The 17,408-nt window shown below is 42.0% G+C and overlaps 4 non-coding genes across 4 annotated transcripts; all 4 read right to left on the bottom strand.

Moving 5' to 3' along the window:
* Positions 1-145: 145 nt before the first annotated feature.
* TRNAT-UGU (transfer RNA threonine (anticodon UGU)) lies at positions 146-221 on the bottom strand. Its single transcript has one exon. It is a non-coding gene; the product is annotated as a tRNA-Thr (tRNA).
* Positions 222-1,055: 834 nt separating this feature from the next.
* Positions 1,056-1,128, bottom strand: TRNAK-UUU (transfer RNA lysine (anticodon UUU)). The gene has a single exon. It is a non-coding gene; the product is annotated as a tRNA-Lys (tRNA).
* Positions 1,129-11,070: 9,942 nt separating this feature from the next.
* TRNAT-UGU (transfer RNA threonine (anticodon UGU)) lies at positions 11,071-11,143 on the bottom strand. The gene has a single exon. It is a non-coding gene; the product is annotated as a tRNA-Thr (tRNA).
* Positions 11,144-15,160: 4,017 nt separating this feature from the next.
* TRNAT-UGU (transfer RNA threonine (anticodon UGU)) lies at positions 15,161-15,233 on the bottom strand. Its single transcript has one exon. It is a non-coding gene; the product is annotated as a tRNA-Thr (tRNA).
* Positions 15,234-17,408: the final 2,175 nt, after the last annotated feature.

Below are 17,408 nucleotides of genomic sequence, written 5' to 3' on the forward strand. Positions count from 1 at the left end.
TGTATACCTAAGGGCTCGTTTTTCCGCGTTTTAACACAATAATAATGAGATCTAACAGACAGTAATGCCAAGTAATGTACAGGGGAAGTTATTAGAACCAATGGAATGTAAATAAGAAGAAAGAAAAGTGGTTGAAAAAATAACCAGCCGTGGGCAGGAATCGAACCTACGACCTTCAAATAACACGTTCGATGCTCTAACCACTGAGCTACCACAACGGCCTTCCCTCCATCCACTTTTTTGAGTTTATATGTGAACTTAGAAGAAGGAGTGACAGTCAGCGCCATCTATAAGCCAAACGACGAATGTGAAAACACTCTTATGCGCATGTTTGGCGTCACGTAGCACGTGAACTTATTGTGAGCGGGCAGCTGAAGAATTGTCCCTCTTATACAACCTAAACACACCAATTCTGCGAGTATGAGACCCTCATTCAATGAAATAAGGGAAAGAAGTGTATACCTAGGGGCTTTGTTTTTCCGTGTTTTAACACAATATTATTGAGATCTAACAGACAGTAATGCCCAGGAATGTACAGGGGAAGTTATTTGAACCAATGGAATGTTAATAAGAAGAAAGAAAAGTGGATGAAAAAATAACCAGCCGTGGGCGGAATCGAACCTACGACCTTCGAATAACGCGTTCGATGCTCTAACCACTGATCTACCACAGCTGCCTTCCCTCCATCCACTTTTATGAGTTTATATGTGAATTTAGAAGTAGGAGTGACCGTCAGCGCCATCTAAAAGCCAAACGACGAATGTGAAAACACTCTTATGCGCATGTTTTGCGTCACGTAGCACGTGAACTTATTGTGAGCGGGCAGCTGAATAATTGTCCCTCTCATACAACCTAAACACACCAAGTCTGCCAGTACGAGACCCTAGCTCAATGAAATAAGGGAAAAAAGTGTATACCTAAGCGCTCGTTTTTCCGTGTTTTAACACAATAATAATGAGACCTAACAGACAGTAATGCCAAGGAATGTACAGGGGAAGTTATTAGAACCAATGGAATGTAAATAAGAAGAAAGAAAAGTGGATGAAAAGATAACCAGCCGTGGGCAGGAATCGAACCTACGACCTTCAAATAAAACGTTCGATGCTCTAACCACTGAGCTACCACAGCGGCCTTCCCTCCATCCACTTTTTTGAGTTTATATGTGAACTTAGAAGAAGGAGTGACAGTCAGCGCCATCTATAAGCCAAACGACGAATGTGAAAACACTCTTATACGCATGTTTGGCGTCACGTAGCACGTGAACTTATTGTGAGCGGGCAGCTGAATAATTGTCCCTCTTATAAAACCTAAACACACCAATTCTGCGAGTATGAGACCCTCATTCAATGAAATAAGGGAAAGAAGTGTATACCTAGGGGCTTTGTTTTTCCGTGTTTTAACACAATAATAATGAGATCTAACAGACAGTAATGCCAAGGAATGTACAGGGGAAGTTATTTGAACCAATTAAATGTAAATAAGAAGAAAGAAAAGTGGATGAAAAAATAACCAGCCGTGGGCAGGAATCGAACCTACGACCTTCGAATAACGCGTTCGATGCTCTAACCACTGATCTACCACAGCGGCCTTCCCTCCATCCACTTTTTTGAGTTTATATGTGAACTTAGAAGATGGATGGATGGATGGATGCTATGAGCGTCCCCTTTATAACGGGGTGGTGACAAGTATGCCACCAGGCTCGACAAAAAAAAAACCTTTTTTCCTTTTTTTTATGTTGGCCTAATGCCTCTACTTCGATAAATTCTATCTTAATGGAAAAAAGGTAAATTTTCAGCTTAAGTTCTTTGCCATTTACGGCACACTGTCCATATTTTATTTTTCCAATATTTATTTTTGTCCTTTCTCTCTAATTTTCTGCCACCAATACTCTAACCGTCTCTTACTTATTTCAATCGCGGGTGTGTTCAGCTTTCCATTGTTGTCCCTAAAACCCAAGGCTTCCTGTAGGCTCGTGCCCAAACGTACACCTGGGTGGATATCTCCACATTCAATCAGAACATGCTCCGCCGTTTCCTTATCTTTCCCGCAGCATGTGCATTGTTCTTCTTCTTTACTGAATCTTGCTTTATAACTACGCGTTCTAAGGCAACCCGATCTCGCTTCAAACAGTAAAGCGCTTCCCCTTGAATTGTCGTAAAATGCCTCCCTCCTTATTTCATTTTTGCCCTTTCGGTAGTTACTCAAAGCCGGTTTTTTCTCCATAGCTGCCATCCAGTAAATCCTCTCCGCCTCCCTGACTTTTCCCTTAACGCTCTTTGTTGACATATGGCTCACAATACCAGCCGTATATTTACTAGTGAGTCTTCTAGTTCTTTTTCTCCACTGTGTGTCCACGCTCTTCCTATACAAATAACGGAACACCTTCTCTGCCCATCTACTCTCCTTCATATTTCTTAGCCTTTCTTCGAACCTTATTTTGCTCTGCGCTTCCCTCGCCTCAAAACCTGCCCACCCCATATCGCCCTTTACAGCCTCGTTTGTCGTCTTCCCGTGAGCACCCAACGCGAGGCGTCCCACAGTCCTTTGATTTACATCCATTCCCGATTGCACCTCTGCCCTCATGCACACCACTGAGTTCCCAAAAGTAAGCCCTGGAACCATTACACCCTTCCACAGACCTCGAAGCACCTCATACCTATTGTATCCCCACAACGCTCTGTGCTTCATTATTGCCGCATTCCTCTTTCCTTTTGCTGCCGAGGCTTTTTCCTGTACCTCCATGTATCTATCACTCTCATTTACCCATACTCCAAGGTACTTGTATTCACTTACCCTCGGTATTTCTTGGCCTTGTATGGACACCGTCTGATCACAGGGATCATTGAATACCATCAAACCACACTTCGTTACACTGAATCCTAGTCCAAGAGCTTCACCTTCCCTTCCGCATATATTCGCCAGCTGCTGTATATCATCTCGACTGTCCGCAAATAAGACGATATCGTCCGCATAAAATAAACCTGGAAGCTTCTGCTCAATCATCATGCCGCCCTGTTTGTGTGACAGATTAAAACCAATGTTGCTACCTTCTAGCGCTTTTTCCATACTCACCATGTACAGCATGAATAACAGTGGGGACAAAGGACATCCCTGTCTCAGACCCCTGCTAACCTCAACGTTCTCTTTGCTACGCATTCCTTCCCACTCTATGCAAACTGTATTTTCTCGGTATATCTCCCTCAAAAGCTGTATACAGTCGTCGCCCATGCCCATTCCTTTCAATATATCCCACAAAAGTTCCTGATTAACGTTGTCGTATGCCCCAGTGATGTCTAGAAAAGCCACGTACAAGGGCCTATTCTCTATTTTAGATATTTCTATACACTGGGTGAGAACAAACAGGTTATCGTCTAACCGCCTGTCGACTCGAAATCCGTTCTGAAGTTCTCCCAAAATATCGTTATGTTCGGCCCATGTTTCTATTTTCATTTTTAGAAGAAGGAGTGACAGTCAGCGCCATCTATAAGCCAAACGACGAATGTGAAAACACTCTTATGCGCATGTTTGGCGTCACGTAGCACGTGAACTTATTATGAGCGAGCAGCTGAATAATTGTCCCTCTTATACAACCTAAACACACCAAGTCTGCCAGAACGAGACCGTCGTTCAATGAAATAAGGGAAAGAAGTGCATACCTAAGGGCTCGTTTTTGCGTGTTTTAACACAATATTAATGAGATCTAACAGACAGTAATGCCAAGGAATGTACAGGGGAAGTTTTTAGAACCAATGGAATGTAAATAAGAAGAAAGAAAAGTGGATGAAAGAGTAACGAGCCGTGGGCAGGAATCGAACATACGACCTTCAAATAACGCGTTCGATGCTTTAACCACTGAGCTACCGCAGCGGCCTTCCTTCCATCCACTTTTTTGAGTTTATATGTGAACTTAGAAGAAGGAGTGACAGTCAGCGCCATCTATAAGCCAAACGACGAATGTGAAAACAATCTTATGCGCATGTTTGGCGTCACGTAGCACGTGAACTTATTATGAGCGGGCAGCTGACTAATTGTCCCTCTTATACAACCTTAACACACCAATTCTGCCGGTACGTGACACTCGTTCAATGAAATAAGGGAAAGAAGTGTATACCTAAGGGCTCGTTTTTCCGTGTTTTAACACAATATTAATGAGATCTAACAGACAGTAATGCCAAGGAATGTACAGGGGAAGTTATTAGAACCAATGGAATGTAAATAAGAAGAAAGAAAAGTGGATGAAAAAATAACCAGCCGTGGAAAGGAATCGAACCTACGACCTTCGAATAACGCGTTCGATTCTCTAACCACTGATCTACCACAGCTGCCTTCCCTCCACCCACTTTTATGAGTTTATATGTGAATTTAGAAATAGGAGTGACAGTCAGTTCCATCTATAAGCCAAACGACGAATGTGAAAACACACTTATGCATATGTTTGGCATCACGTAGCACGTGAACTTATTATGAGCGGGCAGCTGATTAATTGTTCCTCTTATACAACCTAAACACACCAAGTCTGCCAGTACGAGACCCTAGCTCAATGAAATAGAGGAAAGAAGTGTATACCTAAGGGCTCGTTTTTCCGCGTTTAACACAATATTAATGAGATCTAACAGACAGTCATGTCAAGGAATGTGCAGGGGAAGTTACTAGAACCAATGGAATGTAAATAAGAAGAAAGAAAAGTGGATGAAAAAATAACCAGCCGTGAGCAGGAATCGAACCTACGACCTTCAAATAACGCGTTCGATGGTCTAATCACTGAGCTACCACAGGGGCCTTCCCTCCATCCACTTTTTTGAGCTTATATGTGAATTTGGAAGTAGGCGTGACAGTCAGCGCCATCTATAAGCCAAACGACGAATGTGAAAACACTCTTATGCGCATGTTTGGCGTCACGTAGCACGTGAACTTATTGTGAGCAGGCAGCTGATTAATTGTCCCTTTTATACAACCTAAACACACCAATTCTGCGAGTACGAGACCCTCATTCAATGAAATAAGGGAAATAAGTGTATACCTCGGGGCTTTGTTTTTCCATGTTTTACCACAATTATATTGAGATCTAACAGACAGTAATGCCAAGGAATGTACAGGGGAAGTTATTAGAATCAATGGAATGTAAATAAGAAGAAAGAAAAGTGGATGAAAAAATAACCAGCCGTGGGCAGGAATCGAACCTACGACCTTCGAATAACGCGTTCGATGCTCTAACCACTGATCTACCACAGCTGCCTTCCCTCCATCCACTTTTTTTAGTTTATATGTGAACTTAGAAGAAGGAGTGGCAGTCAGCGCCATCTATAAGCCAAACGACGAATGTGAAAACACTCCTATGCGCATGTTTGGCGTCACGTAGCACGTGAACTTATAATGAGTGAGCAGCTGATTAATTGTCCCTCCTCTACAACCTAAGCACACCAAGTCTGCCAGTACGAGACCCTCGTTCATTGTAATAAGGGAAAGAAGTGTATACCTAAGGGCTCATTTTTGCGTGTTTTAACACAATATAATGAGATCTAACAGACAGTAATGCCAAGTAATGTACAGGAGAAGTTATTAGAACCAATGGAATGTAAATAAGAAGAAAGAAAAGTGGATGAAAAAATAACCAGCCGTGGGCAGGAATCGAACCTACGACCTTCGAATAACGCGTTCGATGCTTTAACCACTGAGCTACCACAGCGGCCTTCCTTCCATCCACTTTTTTGAGTTTATATGTGAATTCAGAAGAAGGAGTGACAGTCAGCACCATCTATAAGCGAAACAACGATTGTGAAAACACTCTTATGCGCATGTTTGGCGTCACGTAGCACGTGAACTTATTATGAGCGGGCAGCTGATTAATTGTCCCTCTTATACAACCTAAAGACACCAAGTCTGCCAGTACGAGACCCTCGTTCAATGAAATAAGGGAAAAAAGTGTATACCTAAGCGCTCGTTTTTCCGTGTTTTAACACAATATTATTGAGATCTAACAGACAGTAATGCCAAGGAATGTACAGGGGAAGTTATTTGAACCAATGGAATGTAAATAAGAAGAAAGAAAAGTGGATGAAAAAATAACCAGCCGTGGGCGGAATCGAACCTACGACCTTCGAATAACGCGTTCGATGCTCTAACCACTGATCTACCACAGCTGCCTTCCCTCCATCCACTTTTATGAGTTTATATGTGAATTTAGAAGTAGGAGTGACAGTCAGCGCCATCTATAAGCCAAACGACGAATGTGAAAACACATTTATGCACATGTTTGGCGTCACGTAGCACGTGAACTTATTATGATCGGGCAGCTGATGAATTGTCCCTCTCATACAGCCTAAACACACCAAGTCTGCCAGTACGAGACCCTAGCTCAATGAAATAGGGGAAAGAAGTGTAAACCTAAGGGCTCGTTTTTTCGTGTTTTAACACAATATTAATGAGATCTGACAGACAGTCATGCCAAGGAACGTACAGGGGAAGTTATTAGAACCAATGGAATGTAAATAGGAAGAAAGAAAAGTGGATGAAAAATTAACAAGCCGTGGGCAGAAATCGAACCTACGACCTTCAAATAACGCCTTCGATGGTCTAATCACTGAGCTACCACAGCGGCCTTCCCTCGCTCCACTTTCTTGAGCTTATATGTGAATTTGGAAGTAGGCGTGACAGTCAGCGCCATCTATAAGCCAAACGACGAATGTGAAAACACTCTTATGCGCATGTTTGGCGTCACGTAGCACGTGAACTTATTGTGAGCAGGCAGCTGATTAATTGTCCCTTTTATACAACCTAAACACACCAATTCTGCGAGTACGAGACCCTCATTCAATGAAATAAGGGAAAGAAGTGTATACCTAGGGGCTTTGTTTTTCCATGTTTTACCACAATTATATTGAGATCTAACAGACAGTAATGCCAAGGAATGTACAGGGGAAGTTATTAGAACCAATGGAATGTAAATAAGAAGAAAGAAAAGTGGATGAAAAAATAACCAGCCGTGGGCAGGAATCGAACCTACGACCTTCGAATAACGCGTTCGATGCTCTAACCACTGATCTACCACAGCTGCCTTCCCTCCATCCACTTTTTTGAGTTTATATGTGAACTTAGAAGAAGGAGTGGCAGTCAGCGCCATCTATAAGCCAAACGGCGAATGTGAAAACACTCCTATGCGCATGTTTGGCGTCACGTAGCACGTGAACCTATAATGAGCGAGCAGCTGATTAATTGTCCCTCCTCTACAACCTAAGCACACCAAGTCTGCTAGTACGAGACCCTCGTTCATTGTAATAAGGGAAAGAATTGTATACCTAAGGGCTCGTTTTTGCGTGTTTTAACACATTAATAATGACATCTACCAGACAGTAATGCCAAGGAATGTAGAGGGGAAGTTATTTGAACCAATGGAATGTAAATAAGAAGAAAGAAAAGTGGATGAAAAATCACCAGCCGTGGGCGGAATCGAACCTACGACCTTCGAATAACCCGTTCGATGCTCTAACCACTGATCTACCACAGCTGCCTTCCCTCCATCCACTTTTATGAGTTTATATGTGAACTTAGAAGAAGGAGTGGCAGTCAGCGCCATCTATAAGCCAAACGACGAATGTGAAAACACTCCTATGCGCATGTTTGGCGTCACGTAGCACGTGAACTTATAATGAGTGAGCAGCTGATTAATTGTCCCTCCTCTACAACCTAAGCACACCAAGTCTGCCAGTACGAGACCCTCGTTCATTGTAATAAGGGAAAGAAGTGTATACCTAAGGGCTCATTTTTGCGTGTTTTAACACAATATAATGAGATCTAACAGACAGTAATGCCAAGTAATGTACAGGGGAAGTTATTAGAACCAATGGAATGTAAATAAGAAGAAAGAAAAGCGGATGAAAAAATAACCAGCCGTGGGCAGGAATCGAACCTACGACCTTCGAATAACGCGTTCGATGCTTTAACCACTGAGCTACCACAGCGGCCTTCCTTCCATCCACTTTTTTGAGTTTATATGTGAATTCAGAAGAAGGAGTGACAGTCAGCACCATCTATAAGCGAAACAACGATTGTGAAAACACTCTTATGCGCATGTTTGGCGTCACGTAGCACGTGAACTTATTATGAGCGGGCAGCTGATTAATTGTCCCTCTTATACAACCTAAAGACACCAAGTCTGCCAGTACGAGACCCTCGTTCAATGAAATAAGGGAAAAAGTGTATACCTAAGCGCTCGTTTTTCCGTGTTTTAACACAATAATAATGGGATCTAACAGACAGTAATGCCAAGTAATGTACAGGGGAAGTTATTAGAACCAATGGAATGTAAATAAGAAGAAAGAAAAGTGGATGAAAGAGTAACGATCCGTGGGCAGGAATCGAACATACGACCTTTAAATAAAGCGTTCGATGCTCTAACCACTGAGCTACCACAGCGGCCTTCCATCCATCCGCTTTTTTGAGTTTATATGTGAACTTAGAAGAAGGAGTGACAGTCAGCGCCATCTATAAGCCAAACGACAAATGTGAAAACACTCCTATGCGCATGTTTGGCGTCACGTAGCACGTGAAATTATTGTGTGCGGGCAGCTGATTAATTGTCCCTCTTATACAACCTAAACACAACACGTCTGCCAGTACGAGACCCTCGTTCAATGAAATAAGGGAAAAAAGTGTATACCTAAGCGCTCGTTTTTCCGTGTTTTAACACAATAATAATGGGATCTAACAGACAGTAATGCCAAGGAGTGTACAGGGGAAGTTATTAGAACCAATGGATTGTAAATAAGAAGAAAGAAAAGTGGATGAAAAATAACCAGCCGTGGGCAGGAATCGAACCTACGACCTTCGAATAACGCGTTCGATGCTCTAACCACTGAGCTACCACAGCGGCCTTCCTTCCATCCACTTTTTTGAGTTTATATGTGAATTCAGAAGAAGGAGTGACAGTCAGCACCATCTATAAGCAAAACAACGATTGTGAAAACACTCTTATGCGCATGTTTGGCGTCACGTAGCACGTGAACTTATTATGAGCGGGCAGCTGATTAATTGTCCCTTTTATACAACCTAAAGACACCAAGTCTGCCAGTACGAGACCCTCGTTCAATGAAATAAGGGAAAAAAAGTGTATACCTAAGCGCTCGTTTTTCCGTGTTTTAACACAATAATAATGGGATGTAACAGACAGTAATGCCAAGGAGTGTACAGGGGAAGTTATTAGAACCAATGGAATGTAAATAAGAAGAAAGAAAAGTGGATGAAAATATAACCAGCCGTTGGCAGGAATCGAACCTACGACCTTCAAATAACACGTTCGATGCTTTAACCACTGAGCTACCACAGCGGCCTTCCCTCCATCCACTTTTCTGAGTTTATATGTGAATTCAGAAGAAGGAGTGACAGTCAGCACCATCTATAAGCAAAACGACGATGGTGAAAACACTCTTATGCGCATGTTTGGCGTCACGTAGCACGTGAACTTATTATGAGCGGGCAGCTGATTTATTGTCCCTCTTATACAACCCAAAGACACCAAGTCTTCCAGTACGAGACCCTCGTTCAATGAAATAAGGGAAAGAAGTGTATACCTAAGGGCTCGTTTTTGCGTGTTTTAACACAATATTAATGAGATATAACAGACAGAAATGCCAAGGAATGTACAGGGGAAGTTATTTGAATCAATGTATTGTAAATAAGAAGAAAAAAAGTGGATGAAAGAGTAACGAGCCATGGGCAGGAATCGAACATACGACCTTTAAATAACGCGTTCGATGCTCTAACCACTGAGCTACCACAGCGGCCTTCCATCCATCCACTTTTTTGAGTTTATATGTGAACTTAGACGAAGGAGTGACAGTCAGCGCCATCTATAAGCCAAACGGCGAATGTGAAAACACTCTTATGCGCATGTTTGGCGTCACGTAGCACGTGAACTTATTAGGACCGGGCAGCTGACTAAATGTCCCTCTTATACAACCTAAACACACCAATTCTGCCAGTACGAGACACTCGTTCAATGAAATAAGGGAAAGAAGTGTATACCTAAGGGCTCATTTTTCCGTGTTTTAACACAATAATAATGAGATCTAACAGACAGTAATGCCAAGGAATGTACAGGGGAAGTTATTAGAACCAATGGAATGTAAATAAGAAGAATGAAAAGTGGATGAAAAAATAGCCAGCCATGGGCAGGAATCAAACCTACGACCTTCAAATAACTCGTTCGATGCTCTAACCACTGAGCTACCACAGCGGCCTTCCCTCCATCCACTTTTTTTAATTTATATGTGAATTCAGAAGAAGGAGTGACAGTCAGCACCATCTATAAGCAAAACAACGATTGTGAAAACACTCTTATGCGCATGTTTGGCGTCACGTAGCACGTGAACTTATTATGAGCGGGCAGCTGATTAATTGTCCCTCTTATACAACCTAAAGACACCAAGTCTGCCAGTACGAGACCCTCGTTCAATGAAATAAGGGAAAAAAGTGTATACCTAAGCGCTCGTTTTTCCATGTTTTAACACAATAATAATGAGATCTAACAGACAGTAATGCCAAGGAATGTACAGGGGAAGTTATTTGAACCAATGGAATGTAAATAAGAAGAAAGAAAAGTGGATGAAAAAATAACCAGCCATGGGCAGGAATCAAACCTACGACCTTCAAATAACACGTTCGATGCTCTAACCACTGAGCTACCACAGCGGCCTTCCCTCCATCCACTTTTTTGAGTTTATATGTGAACTTAGAAGAAGGAGTGACAGTCAGCGCCATCTATAAGCCAAACGACGAATGTGAAAACACTCTTATGCGCATGTTTGGCGTCACGTAGCACGTGAACTTATTGTGAGCGGGCAGCTGATTAATTGTCCCTCTTATACAACCTAAACACACCAATTCTGCGAGTACGAGACCCTCATTCAATGAAATAAGGGAAAGAAGTGTATACCTAGGAGCTCTGTTTTTCCGTGTTTTAACACAATATTATTGAGATCTAACAGACAGTAATGCCAAGGAATGTACAGGGGAAGTTATTAGAACCAATGGAATGTAAATAACAAGAAGGAAAAGTGGATGAAAAAAATAACCAGCCGTGGGCAGGAATCGAACCTACGACCTTCAAATAACACGTTCGATGCTCTAACCACTGAGCTACCACAGCGGCCTTCCCTCCATTGACTTTTCTGAGTTTATATGTGAATTCAGAAGAAGGAGTGACAGTCAGCACCATCTATAAGCAAAACGACAATGGTGAAAACACTCTTATGCGCATGTTTGGCGTCACGTAGCACGTGAACTTATTATGAGCGGGCAGCTGATTTATTGTCCCTCTTATACAACCCAAAGACACCAAGTCTGCCAGTACGAGACCGTCGTTCAATGAAATAAGGGAAAGAAGTGTATACCTAAGGGCTCGTTTTTGCGTGTTTTAACACAATATTAATGAGATCTAACAGACAGTCATGCCAAGGAACGTACAGGGGAAGTTATTAGAACCAATGGAATGTAAATAGGAAGAAAGAAAATTGGATGAAAAAATAACAAGCCGTGGGCAGAAATCGAACCTACGACCTTCAAATAACGCGTTCGATGGTCTAATCACTGAGCTGCCACAGCGGCCTTCCCTCCATCCACTTTTTTGAGTTTATATGTGAATTTGGAAGTAGGAGTGACAGTCAGCGCCATCTATAAGCCAAACGACGAATGTGAAAACACTCTTATGCGCATGTTTAGCGTCACGTAGCACGTGAACTTATTGTGAGCGGGCAGCTGATTAATTGTCCCTTTTATACAACCTAAACACACCAATTCTGCGAGTACGAGACCCTCATTCAATGAAATAAGGGAAAGAAGTGTATACCTAGGGGCTTTGTTTTTCCGTGTTTTACCACAATTATATTGAGATCTAAAAGACAGTAATGCCAAGGAATATACAGGGGAAGTTATTAGAACCAATGGAATCTAAATAAGAAGAAAGAAAAGTGGATGAAAAAATAACCAGCCGTGGGCAGGAATCGAACCTACGACCTTTGAATAACGCGTTCGATGCTCTAACCACTGATCTACCACAGCTGCCTTCCCTCCATCCACTTTTTTGAGTTTATATGTGAACTTAGAAGAAGGAGTGGCAGTCAGCGCCATCTATAAGCCAAACGACGAATGTGAAAACACTCCTATGCGCATGTTTGGCGTCACGTAGCACGTGAACTTATAATGAGCGAGCAGCTGATTAATTGTCCCTCCTCTACAACCTAAGCACACCAAGTCTGCTAGTACGAGACCCTCATTCAATGAAATAAGGGAAAGAAGTGTATACCTAAGGGCTCGTTTTTGCGTGTTTTAACACAATATAATGAGATCTAACAGACAGTAATGCCAAGGAATGTACAGGGGAAGTTATTAGAACCAATGGAATGTAAATAAGAAGAAAGAAAAGTGGATGAAAGAGTGACGAGCCGTGGGCAAGAATCGAACATACGACCTTTAAATAACGCGTTCGATGCTCTAACCACTGAGCTACCACAGCGGCCTTCCATCCATCCACTTTTTTGAGTTTATATGTGAACTTAGAAGAAGGAGTGACAGTCAGCGCCATCTATAAGCCAAACGACAAATGTGAAAACACTCCTATGCGCATGTTTGGCATCACGTAGCACGTGAACTTATTGTGTGCGGGCGGCTGATTAATTGTCCCTCTTATACAACCTAAACACAACACGTCTGCCATTACGAGACCCTCGTTCAATGAAATAAGGAAAAAAAGTGTATACCTAAGGGCTCGTTTTTCGTGTTTTAACACAATATTATTGAGATCTAACAGACAGTAATGCCAAGGAATGTACAGGGGAAGTTGTTAGAACCAATGGAATGTAAATAAGAAGAAAGAAAAGTGGATGAAAAAATAACCAGCCGTGGGCAGGAATCAAACCTACGACCTTCGAATAACGCGTTCGATGCTTTAACCACTTAGCTACCACAGCGGCCTTCCTTCCATCCACTTTTTTGAGTTTATATGTGAATTCAGAAGAAGGAGTGACAGTCAGCACCATCTATAAGCAAAACAACGATTGTGAAAACACTCTTATGCGCATGTTTGGCGTCACGTAGCACGTGAACTTATTATAAGCGGGCAGCTGATTAATTGTCCCTCTTATACAACCTAAAGACACCAAGTCTGCCAGTACGAGACCCTCGTTCAATGAAATAAGGGAAAAAAGTGTATACCTAAGCGCTCGTTTTTCCGTGTTTTAACACATTAATAATGACATCTAACAGAAAGTAATGCCAAGGAATGTACGGGGGAAGTTATTTGAACCAATGGAATGTAAATAAGAAGAAAGAAAAGTGGATGAAAAAATAACCAGCCGTGGGCGGAATCGAACCTACGACCTTCGAATAACGCGTTCGATGCTCTAACCACTGATCTACCGCAGCTGCCTTCCCTCCATCCACTTTTATGAGTTTATATGTGAATTTAGAAGTAGGAGTGACAGTCAGCGACATCTATAAGCCAAACGACGAATGTGAAAACACACTTATGCACATGTTTGGCGTCACGTTGCACGTGAACTTATTATGAGCGGGCAGCTGAATAATTGTCCCTCTCATACAACCTAAACACACCAAGTCTGCCAGTACGAGACCCTAGCTCAATGAAATAGGGGAAAGAAGTGTAAACCTAAGGGCTCGTTTTTTCGTGTTTTAACACAATAATAATGAGATCTAACAGACAGTAATGCCAAGGAATGTACAGGGGAAGTTATCAGAACCAATGGAATGTAAATAAGAAGAAAGAAAAGTGGATGAAAAAATAACCAGCCGTGGGCAGGAATCGAACCTACGACCTTCGAATAACGTGTTCGATGCTCTAACCACTGGTCTACCACAGCTGCCTTCCCGCCATCCACTTTTTTGAGTTTATATGTGAACTCAGAAGAAGGAGTGACAGTCAGCGCCATCTATAAGCCAAACGACGAATGTGAAAACACTCCTATGCGCATGTTTGGCGTCACGTAGCACGTGAACTTATTCTGAGTGGGCAGCTGACTAATTGTTCCTCTTATACAACCTAAACACACCACTTCTGCGAGTACGAGACCCTTGTTCATTGAAATAAGGGAAAGAAGTGTATACCTAAGGGCTCGTTTTTGCGTGTTTTAACACAATATTAATGAGATCTAACCGACAGTAATGCCAAGGAATGTGCAGGGGAAGTTATTAGAACCAATGGAATGTAAATAAGAAGAAAGAAAAGTGGATGAAAGAGTAACGAGCCGTGGGCAGGAATCGAACATACGACCTTCAAATAACGCGTTCGATGCTCTAACCACTGAGCTACCACAGCGGCCTTCCTTCCATCCACTTTTTTGAGCTTATATGTGAACTTAAAAGAAGGAGTGACAGTCAGCGCCATCTATAAACCAAACGACGATTGTGAAAACACTCCTATGCGCATGTTTGGCGTCACGTAGCACGTGAACTTATTATGAGCGAGCAGCTGATTAATTGTCCCTCTTATACAACCTAAACACACGAATTCTGCGAGTACGAGACCCTCGTTCAATGAAATAAGGGAAACAAGTGTATACCTAGGGGCTTTGTTTTTCCGTATTTTAACACAATATTATTGAGATCTAACAGACAGTAATGCCAAGAAATGTACAGGGCAAGTTATTAGAACCAATGAAATGTAAATAAGAAGAAAAGTGGATGAAAAAATAACCAGCCGTGGGCAGGAATCAAACCTACGACCTTCAAATAACACGTTCGATGCTCTAACCACTGAGCTACCACAGCGGCCTTCCCTCCATCCACTTTTTTGAGTTTATATGTGAATTCAGAAGAAGGAGTGACAGTCAGCACCATCTATAAGCAAAACAACGATTGTGAAAACACTCTTATGCGCATGTTTGGCGTCACGTAGCACGTGAACTTATTATGAGGGGGCAGCTGATTAATTGTCCCTCCTATACAACCTAAAGACACCAAGTCTGCCAGTACGAGACCCTCGTTCAATGAAATAAGGGAAAAAAGTGTATACCTAAGCGCTCGTTTTTCCGTGTTTTTACACAATAATAATGAGATCTAACAGAGAGTAATGCCAAGGAATGTACAGGGGAAGTTATTAGAACCAATGGAATGTAAATAAGAAGAAAGAAAAGTGGATGAAAAAATAACCAGCCGTGGGCAGGAATCGAACCTACGACCTTCAAATAACACGTTCGATGCTCTAACCACTGAGCTACCACAGCGGCCTTCCCTCCATCCACTTTTCTGAGTTTATATGTGAATTCAGAAGAAGGAGTGACAGTCAGCACCATCTATAAGCAAAACGACGATGGTGAAAACACTCTTATGCGCATGTTTGGCGTCACGTAGCACGTGAACTTATTATGAGCGGGCAGCTGATTTATTGTCCCTCTTATACAACCCAAAGACACCAAGTCTGCCAGTACGAGACCCTCGTTCAATGAAATAAGGGAAAGAAGTGTATACCTAAGGGCTCGTTTTTGCCTGTTTTAACACAATATAATGAGATCTAACAGACCGTAATGCCAAGGAATGTACATGGAAGTTATTTGAACCAATGAAATGTAAATAAGAAGAAAGAAAAGTGGATAAAAAAATAACCAGCCGTGGGTGGAATCGAACCTACGACCTTCGAATAACGCGTTCGATGCTCTAACCACTGATCTACCACAGCTACCTTCCCTCCATCCACTTTTATGAGTATATATGTGAATTTGAAGTAGGAGTGACAGTCAGTGCCATTTATAAACCAAACCACGAATGTGAAAACACACTTATGCACATGTTTGGCGTCACGTAGCACGTGAACTTATTATGAGCGGGCAGCTGATTATTTGTCCCTCTCATACAACCTAAACACACCAAGTCTGCCAGTACGAGACCCTAGCTCAATGAAATAGGGGAAAGAAGTGTAAACCTAAGGGCTCGTTTTTTCGTGTTTTAACACAATATTAATGAGATCTAACAGACAGTCATGCCAAGGAACGTACAGGGGAAGTTATTAGAACCAATGAAATGTAAATAGGGAGAAAGAAAAGTGGATGAAAGAGTAACGAGCCGTGGGCAGGAATCGAACATACGACCTTTAAATAACGCGTTCGATGCTCTAACCACTGAGCTACCACAGCGGCCTTCCATCCATCCACTTTTTTTAGTTTATATGTGAACTTAGACGAAGGAGTGACAGTCAGCGCCATCTATAAGCCAAACGACGAATGTGAAAACACTCTTATGCGCATGTTTGGCGTCACGTAGCACGTGAACTTATTAGGAGCGGGCAGCTGACTAATTGTCCCTCTTATACAACCTAAACACACCAATTCTGCCGGTACGAGACACTCGTTCAATGAAATAAGGGAAAGAAGTGTATACCTAAGGGCTCGTTTCTCGTGTTTTAACACAATAATAATGACATCTAACGGACAGTAATGCCAAGGAATGTACAGGGGAAGTTATTAGAACCATTGGAATGTAAATAAGAAGAATGAAAACTGGATGAAAAAATAAACAGCCGTGGGCAGGAATCAAACCTACGACCTTCAAATAACACGTTCGATGCTCTAACCACTGAGCTACCACAGCGGCCTTCCCTCCATCCACTTTTTTTAGTTTATATGTGAATTCAGGAGAAGGAGTGACAGTCAGCACCATCTATAAGCAAAACAACGATTGTGAAAACACTTTTATGTGCATGTTTGGCGTCACGTAGCACGTGAACTTATTATGAGCGGGCAGCTGAATAATTGTCCCTCTTATACAACCTAAAGACACTAAGTCTGCCAGTACGAGACCCTCGTTCAATGAAATAAGGGAAAAAAGTGTATACTAAGCGCTCGTTTTTCCGTGTTTTAACACAATAATAATGACATCTAACAGACAGTAATGCCAAGGAATGTACAGGGGAAGTTATTTGAACCAATGGAATGTAAACAAGAAGAAAGAAAAGTGGATGAAAAAATAACCAGCCGTGGGCGGAATCGAACCTACGACCTTCGAATAACGCGTTCGATGCTCTAACCACTGATCTACCACAGCTGCCTTCCCTCCATCCACTTTTATGAGTTTATATGTGAATTTAGAAGTAGGAGTGACAGTCAGCGCCATCAATAAGCCAAACAAAGAATGTGAAAACACACTTATGCACATGTTTGGCGTCACGTAGCACGTGAACTTATTATGAGCGGGCAGCTGAATAATTGTCCCTCTCATACAACCTAAACACACCAAGTCTGCCAGTACGAGACCCTAGCTCAATGAAATAGGAGAAAGAAGTGTAATTCTAAGGGCTCGTTTTTTCGTGTTTTAACACAATATTAATGAGATCTAACAGACAGTAATGCCAAGGAATGTACAGGGGAAGTTATCAGAACCAATGGAATGTAAATAAGAAGAAAGAA

This window comes from Rhipicephalus microplus, chromosome 1 (assembly GCF_043290135.1).
Source record: "Rhipicephalus microplus isolate Deutch F79 chromosome 1, USDA_Rmic, whole genome shotgun sequence".
In the NCBI taxonomy this organism is placed as follows: Eukaryota; Metazoa; Arthropoda; class Arachnida; order Ixodida; family Ixodidae; genus Rhipicephalus; species Rhipicephalus microplus.